The sequence below is a fragment of the Rhinolophus sinicus genome, linkage group LG01 (assembly GCF_036562045.2).
Source record: "Rhinolophus sinicus isolate RSC01 linkage group LG01, ASM3656204v1, whole genome shotgun sequence".
Classification (NCBI taxonomy): Eukaryota; Metazoa; Chordata; class Mammalia; order Chiroptera; family Rhinolophidae; genus Rhinolophus; species Rhinolophus sinicus.
In genome coordinates this window covers 50,959,928-50,968,710 of record NC_133751.1, presented here as the reverse complement: position 1 = coordinate 50,968,710, position 8,783 = coordinate 50,959,928, and the positions used below count along the sequence as shown (strand labels likewise).

Genomic DNA, 8,783 nt, shown 5'->3' with positions numbered 1-8,783 from the left:
CTAACAATGGGAGTTCACTGCCACTTGAAGATGGCCTTTCCATGGTTGGATGTGTCTGTAGCGTCCCAATTGTTTTTCCTCGTGAGTTTTTGTAAATTTTCCTGTTTGGCCTCTAGGGTCATACAGAACATTTTAAACTGCTCTCACATCTTTTTTATTCAGCAATTTAATTGGAGATGCAGGCCCTGTCTTCCTGAGTTTCCCTTAACACCTTCATTTATAAGTTACCTTTTACATTGAATAAGTAAAGTGCAAAACATTCTTGTCACTTCTATTTTTATTTATCACTTAACACAAAGACACGACGGTTTGACTCTGGACCTTATAGAAAAAGTAAAATAAAATGAAAAAAAAGAAAGACTTGTGGGATCCTTCTTATCCTTTTTCTTACTTCAACTGGGGAAATATTTTGCCCTTGCACAGAAGTTAGCTCCCATAAACTCGTGAAATAGGTGTTTTCATCTCTCTCCTTTTGCAACTGATAAGCTGGACATCCTTCCAGGGATTTGGTGTCAGAAATCAAATCCAATGAGTGCGAAGTTTGACTAGATTCAGAACAGTCTTGCCAAATAGCCAAGCAGCGGAGGTCAAGTCAGGTCAACTAGAGGGGGCTTAGAATAGGCATCCTGTATATTTGGAGCAGGAAAGGGCTTCAGTCATGAATTTTAAGCATTTCATTTCATTATTCCAGAGTAGTTGAGACCAATAAAAACATAAAAACAAAAGAAATTATCATCATCACCATCACCATCATCAGTCAGCCTGAAACCTCTTAATTGATGCAGAAGGAAGGAGATCTGTATAAACATACAGTTGTCCTAGGTGGTCTTCTATGGTTGCCTCAGCAAGTTCTATTGCCATGGTCTGTTGCAGGCTGTGCTGCAGAAAAACTTTAGCACTCACTTTAGAATTTTAGGGTAGAAAGGATAATCTTTAACAGATTCTAGAAAATGCTCCATCGGATCAAAACAAACAAGCAAACACACAGAAGCAGGTCAGTGTTCTCTCTTTGGCACTATGCAGGGCCATATGCTTCCAGAGATGAGGATTTAAAAATAGCCTGTCACACAGTAGCCCTGGGATATGGTGGGGGTGGGAAGGATTGCCTCACATGTAATAATAGCGACAATTCATATGTGTACCAACCTCTTCTCAAAGTAACCAAGAATACTTCCCAGTTACTTTTTTTTCTTTAAAAAAAAGCATCGAATCTTCCTGATGTCCTTGTCTTTGTGAGTTGAGTAGGAAGTCATACAATTCTTCCCACTTTACAGAGAAGATGACTGAGGTATCAAAAGATAGTCACTAACTCGGGATTATAGAGTGACTCAGGGATTAGTCTTGTGCTATTCAAAACACATTGTGTGGCCAAGTGCAGCAATATCCTGGGCTTTGAGAGCCACGAGTTCATAGGATGTTGCACAAAAAAGAAAGTTTCTTCTCATTGCTTTTGTTTTGAAATACACTTTCCTTTCATTTCAAGTATTTCTTCAATTTTAAGGCAAGTTTCTTATAAGCTATGGTGACCTGTATTTGCAGGCCAACTTACAGAGTTATAATAATAAGGAAATTTTTCATATCTCCACAATTCCTGAAGCTTGAGATGGTCTTATGTTCTTCTTAGCAGATCTATGGAACAAGCCATAATTTATGCAGGGCCAGAACTACAATGAGAGGGAAGAGAAGCTCGGGGTATGAGGGAAACTTCTCACCTGCTACGTGCAACAGATAATGACCCAAACCCACATCTTCTCTCTGCACATGTGAGGTGTTTTCCCGCCAGCCGCCCTATCTCCTAGGTTTAATTAAGCAATGTGGTGCTACTTAGCTGCAGAGTGTGTGTAACTAGGAAAAATGTCCTCCTCTGTGGTCAGCAGTGACTCTTCCACCTAGCTGGTGATCAATATTCAGTTTCTAAATGGTCTCATAACCCTGAAGGATGGGTTCTATACGTCACAAAAAAATAATAGAAGTCAGTAATGAGCTCCCTTTTCAAGATCAGGAAAGCTCTTGGCATACTGATGATCTGGGTAGACAGTTTGGAGATACATGGAGTCCTGTGATGCGTTACTCCCTCGGAACCCCTATGCCAACCTAACTCCCTCTGCTCTGTACCATAAGCACTCTTTTCCCAGCATCCTACATCCCCTTGCTGCTTTCCCCTTCACTGGGCAAAACCGCAATCCTGGTAAAATGTAACCATTCTCTGTCTCCTCCTTTGCTTGCACCTGAGCAGCAGAATGTTGTTAAAAATATTGCAGAGGACTTGGTGGGGTGATCATTTCGTGAGGGGTGTGAACGTCTGATCATTCTGTTGTTTTGTATACCTGGAATTCATAAAAACACATTTTAAAAAAAGAACATTGCCGACCATGCTGATCACCTCACTTTAATTTATGACCACAACTCTCTAATCTACCCTGACAGAGGACCCTATAACACTTCTAGAAGTTTTGCTTTTACAGCCTCTGGGTCTTTTACACCTTTTCTTCCCTCCTTAAATCTCTACCTTGTTTTACCCTCTTTATTCCCCAGGATAATGACCTTCCTTCCTTACTATCAGAGGAGAATTATTCCCCACCACAAGCTCCTTTACTCCCCTGCATCTGTACTCACAGACACCTCCTTCCCTCCTATTACAGAGGAGATGGTGTTTCTAAGCCTCATCTTTCCATTTCTCCTCTCGATTCTACCTCCCTTCATGTACTTCTCTTCCGCAAGGCCATTTTCTCTTGTTCTGTTACCTCCATCCTATTAGCATACAAATATGCCGTTATAACAACCGTTGAAAAATAACAGCTCTCCCTTGATCCTACATGTCTTTCCAGTTGCCACCTCTTTTTCGTGCCTCTTTCACAAAAATCTTCAAAAGTAAGATCTACGTTTCCATCTCCACTTCTTCATCTCCCATCAACTCTGTTCCTCAGCTTTGCTCTGCTTTGCTTCGGATCTTATCACTCCATTTAGACAGCTCTAATCAAAGTCACTAATGATCTGCACGTTTCCAAAGCCAAAACATATTCAACTTGTTGGACTGTTCAATAGAACTTGACATGTTTGATCCTTTATATTTCTTTGAACATTTTCTTCTCCAGGTGTCTACGATTCTACACTCACCTGGTTTGCTCTTACCTTCCCATCTCCTGTCTGACTCTTCCTTCTCTACATCAGACTTTGGAGTGCTCTGGGTCCTTGTTCCTATTCCATCTACACTCTTCCTAGATGAAATCAAGTCCCATGGTTTTAATATTCCATCTACATGCACGTAACTCCAAATCTCGGTCTTCATCTGACGTCTCCCTTCAGCTCCAGACTTGATAACTCTAATTATATATCTAATAGGCATTTCACGCAAACCATGACCCAAACCAAACAATTGATTTGCCCCTCCCCCATTCTAATTCCTTCTTGCAGTATCTTTCCTGTCACAGTAGGTTGTACTGAGCCTCCTAGCTATTTGTTCAGAGTAAATAACTGAGTCATTCTAGTTGGTTTTTTTAATTTCCTTCAAGTCCCATGATTAACCCATCAGCACGTCCTACTGACTTTACATGTAAAATATATGCCCACTTAGTTTTATCATCATCTACACTGCTGACCATCTTCCAAGCTATCATGATATCCTTCCTATCTAGACTTTTCCTCCCCATTGTTAGCTTTTCATGAAGTCGCCAGAATGATGTTTCTAAAACCATAAATTATAATGTCACCTATCTGCTAAACCCTCTTACCATGAGCTATAAAACTCTACTGGCCCTGGCCCATGACTACCTGTCCAGCATCACCTCCCTCTACTCAGTCTCCTCCACAAAGTTCACTGGCCTTTTTCTCCCTCAAACTTGCCAATATTTTCCAATTTGAGGACCTTTGCATTTGTTTTTCCTTCCGTTTGAATATTCTTCTTCTAGATCTCCAATGACTTCATCTTGTCATTCAGGCCTCAGAACAAACGTCATTCCCTTGGAGCAAATTCACCTGACCAATGTTGCTCAAATGTCTTCTTTAAGATCAAGTAAATAAGTATTGGGCCTCCACCCGAGGACCCAACAGGACACGTATTTCCCTTTAGTTGAATTTTGGTAAATTATATCTTCAACTTTTATAGGGAGTTAATATAAAAATTGACGTTGAAATTTGTGACTACACTGTCCCTTGTGGTTTCCAAGGACATTATTTGCCATGTCACTCAGTAACCTTTTCTATAAAGTTCTATGTGAGAAATTATTTTAGGTCCAAGTGCTAGAAAAGCTTCACTTCTCTTGAGGAACTGGTAATGACATAATTGACTTTGCTTTGATTTATTTATTGTTTGTTTGTTCTTGGCTTTAGTAACACAAAGCTCAGAGCCAAAATTTTGCCTGAATTATTGCAAATGTGTGGGACTATAGTTACCTGTCTAGATAGATTCGTCCAATGAAACTTTCTACAATCATGGAGATATTCTGTATCTGCAATGTTAATTACGTAGCCACTAGTCACATGAGGCTAGTGAACCTGGGGAACTAAATTTTTCATTGTATTTAATTATTTAAATTGAAATAGACGCATGTGCCTACTGATACCACATCGGGCAGCATGGCCCTGGATCTCCTATGGTCTCTTTTTAAGATGTGAGAGTTTATTTTTAGGCACACTTCATTATTCATTACTGTGTTTCCAATAAGTTTCCTCAATCCTTTGTAGCTTATAGAAAGAAAGAAAGGAGGAAAACAAATTTACATGAGTAATTGACTTTGCAGGGCAAGTCAGCATGTTTATAGGCTTGGGTGACATGGTCGGGATATGCAGACAGTGAGTCTTACATCCTATCTTACTTGGTAAACTCTGGAAAGGACACCATCAGAAAGTCTGAGATCCAAGTTCTAGTCCTCATTTTGCTGTTGAACGTGATGCGTGCCTCTGAGTGAACCAGAGATTCAATATGTTCACATGTCTAGTGGGACTTCCGGATTGATAATCTGGTGCCTTTGGCATCTGGATGCCAGATGTGTAGCCACTGTGCCTATTCTCTTGCCTTCTGAGGCCAAACAATATGTCCCTTGGCTACCTACTTGGAATATGAGACAAAGCTTCTGGAGGTCACCTCATTCAGTCTTGTGCCTAAGACAGGGTCATTGAAAAGCCAAATATGAATAGTCCTATCTTCAAAATGGCATCAGGGAAGGAAGACCTACTCTAAATACGGAGAATGTGGATTTTCTTTTTAAATATGCAGTGATGTTTTATTCCCTTTATTGTATAAAAGCACAACATTGAAATCAGAACTCTTGGGTTCTAGTCCCAGCTCAGCTACTAACTAGCTGTGCGACTTTGTTCAAGTCAAAATCTCCTCTCAAGCAAGAGGATTGAGCCAGATGACCTTTAATTTCCTGTCTCACACTAGCCATAATAATAATAGTTAACATTTCTGAGTTCTTATAATGTGCTGAGGTGAATTACCTTATTTAGTCCTATGGAGGTTGAGAATATTATTATTTCCATTCTCAAGACAGAAGAAACTGAGCTTTAGTGTTTTCCGAAGACACAGAGTTGGCAAATGGTAGATTCTCTATCTGAATCTCTTTGGTCTGGTTTCAGGACCCACCCTTATACTTGTTTTGCCCGCTCTAGAATGTTGTGTGTGTTTTTTATAGGCCAGAAGAACACCATTGTTTTTCCACTTAAACAAGAAATTTGTCTTAATCCTTTCAACAAAATCTTCCCAAATCTGGGCCCCAATGGATGCAAATATTGTCTCGCAATCCTTGGAGGGTCAGGAAGGGCCCAGTACAGCCAGAATTCATAGGTCGGTTGCCACCAAGCAAGAACAGATTTGTTCATTTGCCCAGGATGCCATTCAAATAACATTACTTTCTAAGTGTGCTGTGATATGAAAAATGTTGGGAAGCACGAGGGCTTAGACGTATGTCATGACTCACTAGCAGGGTTTAGCTTGGACTTTTCACAAGATTTTATTCTGAGGGGGATGCTGTCTCCCACAAATATAAATCATAGCTCCCTGATAGTGCGGTACCTCAGTCATCCCTGGATCTCCGACATGTCCGTCTCAGAACCTGGTCCTAAGTGGATCTTTCATAAAGAAGTTATTTTGTTAGTTGATAGAGCAGTGTCCATCCCTATGTGGGTTAGAATCCTAGAAAGATAGAGCCAGAAGGAGCTTTAGAAATTTTAAGTCCAACCCAAAGAAGAGAGGATTTTCACAAAGTCAGTGTCAAAGCTGGAACAAAAACTCTGGTCTCTCTCCTGCCCAGTCCAGGGCCCTCCTACCTCCTACTCCCGCCCCCAACTGGTATTCAGAACTACCTCCTTGGGAGCGGAGGCAGAGAAAACATAAAAACATAACTGAAATTTCATCTCACCTCTGCAGATGTCAGGAGCAGACCCAGGGTGAGGAGAACCTACCTCCTGGGGCTCCATCAAAGGCCCCAGGCCCTGAGAACCATCCAGCCTAGCCCGAGCCACATGTCTAGAGACCACAGGGGTGTGCAGGAAAGTGAGAGGAAGTGGAAACGTGCGAGCTGAGGACTCAAAGCAACAGGCTCACCACCGGAAAAAAAAATAAAAATAAACATGTTCAGAAATAGTGTAACTGATATGCAAAGAAGATCAAAACAAGGGTTTTAAAATATCTTGACTGCTTTAAAGGAGGTGGGGGTGGCAAATGAAGCGCGGTTGCAAATGTGTGAGGGGAGGGGGGAGTTAGGGGGGTGGTTCACTGCAGCCTGCCAGGCCACGGGAGCCTGGACCCCACCAGAATTTTAGGTGAAAATGTGAGAGGTAGAAATTCCATGAGTAGTTCAGAGGCCGGCATGGACTCAGGAGCAACGGCCCCAAACTCCTCCCTGTCTGACCCCTTTGCTGTTATCTGAGATTCTGCCCCATTTGGAGTCATGGGCATTTGTCCCAGGATAGGGCATTAGGATCAGACCAGCCAGCACTGGAAGTACCTGGAAGTCTACCCAGCCTGTCTGAACTTCAAGGCTCAAGTAGCAGTTTGGGACCAATGTTCCAGAGTTGAGGACTGGGGCTGAGCAAACTCATGGAAGACAAATTCCCCAGGCTTGTAAATTCCCCCTTTCTTTCAGTGTGTTGTGAAGAACTGCAGAAATGCACTCTCTTTAAAGGAAAAGCTTTATTTTGAATCTGGTTCCTGAAATGGGAAACCAAAAGGTTAGTTATGACCATGCTGGCTGTTTATAGTTTCCTTCTGCCAATTTAACCAGCCCTAATAATAGCTCAAGGATCATGGGACATTTCCAGTATCAGAGGGCCATCAGTCAACAGCACAGGTACAAAAGGGAACGTTTGCCCCTCTAACGATCCAGACAGTCTCATGGGTGTTAGCAGAGAAAAGACACTGGGCAGAGGTGGGAAGGAAGGGATGGCCTAGGCTTTAGAAATGAACCATCCCTCCTATAGGTCCAGCATTTACACTTACAAAGCACATTTACCTCTATTCTCCAGTGAGATAGTCTGGGCAGGGGCACTCACCCATATTTTCTGGCTGAGACAACTGAGGCTCTGATGTGAAATAGTACAAGGAACCACTAGTGACCCACAGTGCTGGCACTCTCCTCCCAGGGCTGCATGTGCATTACAGGGCCTTGAGGAGCCAGGGATGGGAATCAGGACCCTCTGCTCTGAGCTTGAACCATCCGTCTCCACCCCTTCTTCCTCTTCCCCACTGTCCCTCTCCTGCTTTGATAAAGGAGGGCACAATTAATACTTTAGTAATGGAATAAAAGTTTTTAGTTTTGAGTCAACATTTTTTCTACTGTTTCTTGTTTAGTCATGAAAAGGCAAATCTTACCCCAAACTCTTCTTGAACTTGGTGGAGTAGAGCAACACCAGTCGATGCACACGATGACACTTCTCTTATGTGCAAAGCCCAGCTGAGTTGGGAAATAGCAGGTAGAGTCCACCTTCAATACCTATGGATGCAGCAGGTTTGCTCTCTAGTCCCAGGCTATGGCTTTCCCAGGAAAGCATTCCCTGTGGGCTGAGGGTGTCCAGGGAAGGGTCCTAGCAGGAGGTCTGCCTTAATGAAGCAGCATCTCGAAAGACAAACCTGGGTTGAAGCATGAGGAGGTCTAAAGAAGAAACCGGATAAAGGTCCGAAGGTTGAAAAAGTACACAGGGCATTGTAGGAAATTCAAATAGATCCATCTGGCTGAAGATGTAGAAACAACATTGGGGAGACCCTTTAGGAATCACCCTGAGGAGGGCCTTGAAAGACCAGCTGAATCACGCACGAATTTTATCCTGCAGGAATTTAGGAATCTCTGAAGCTTTTTGAATGTGAGTAATCTGAAAAAAATGGCGTACTAGAAAGCTCCATTTAGCTGAATATGCAAGATGGATAATAAGGAGAGGAGCTGGGAGAAGGAAGATTGCAAGGAACACGGGACTTGAAGTCAAGAAGCTGACGCTACTGCTTTCTAACTACACAGACTTGGTCAGATCAGCCCCCAATACATGCATAAATATATATAATTATCGTCTCTCTAATGTGAACACCTGCTCTGCCTATCCTGCAGGGAGGTCTTGGACATCACATGCAGTGAGGTTAAAATGCTTTGTAAACTATAAAACTGCAGAACAAACATAGGAGATAATGACCCAGGCTGGTGGGATGCTGTGGAAGCATGAGTTGGTTGGTGGCCCTGGGGATGGATGGTTGGGCGGGAGGTTGAGTGAATGGCAGGTTTCCATTTGGGGGACATCTTCCCTCAGGAGGGATAGGAATATCTTGTTCTCTCCCTGACACTTATTGTGTTACCTGG

At 42.5% G+C, this 8,783-nt stretch overlaps 1 long non-coding RNA gene across 1 annotated transcript; it reads right to left on the bottom strand.

The window, feature by feature from the left end:
* Positions 1 to 262: 262 nt before the first annotated feature.
* On the bottom strand, positions 263 to 6,503 carry LOC141572370 (uncharacterized). The gene is made up of 3 exons (XR_012497751.1): positions 6,360 to 6,503; positions 6,014 to 6,133; positions 263 to 2,327 (listed from the first exon to the last, which is right to left on the bottom strand). It is a non-coding gene; the product is annotated as an uncharacterized LOC141572370 (long non-coding RNA).
* Between the last annotated feature and the right edge of the window lie 2,280 nt (positions 6,504 to 8,783).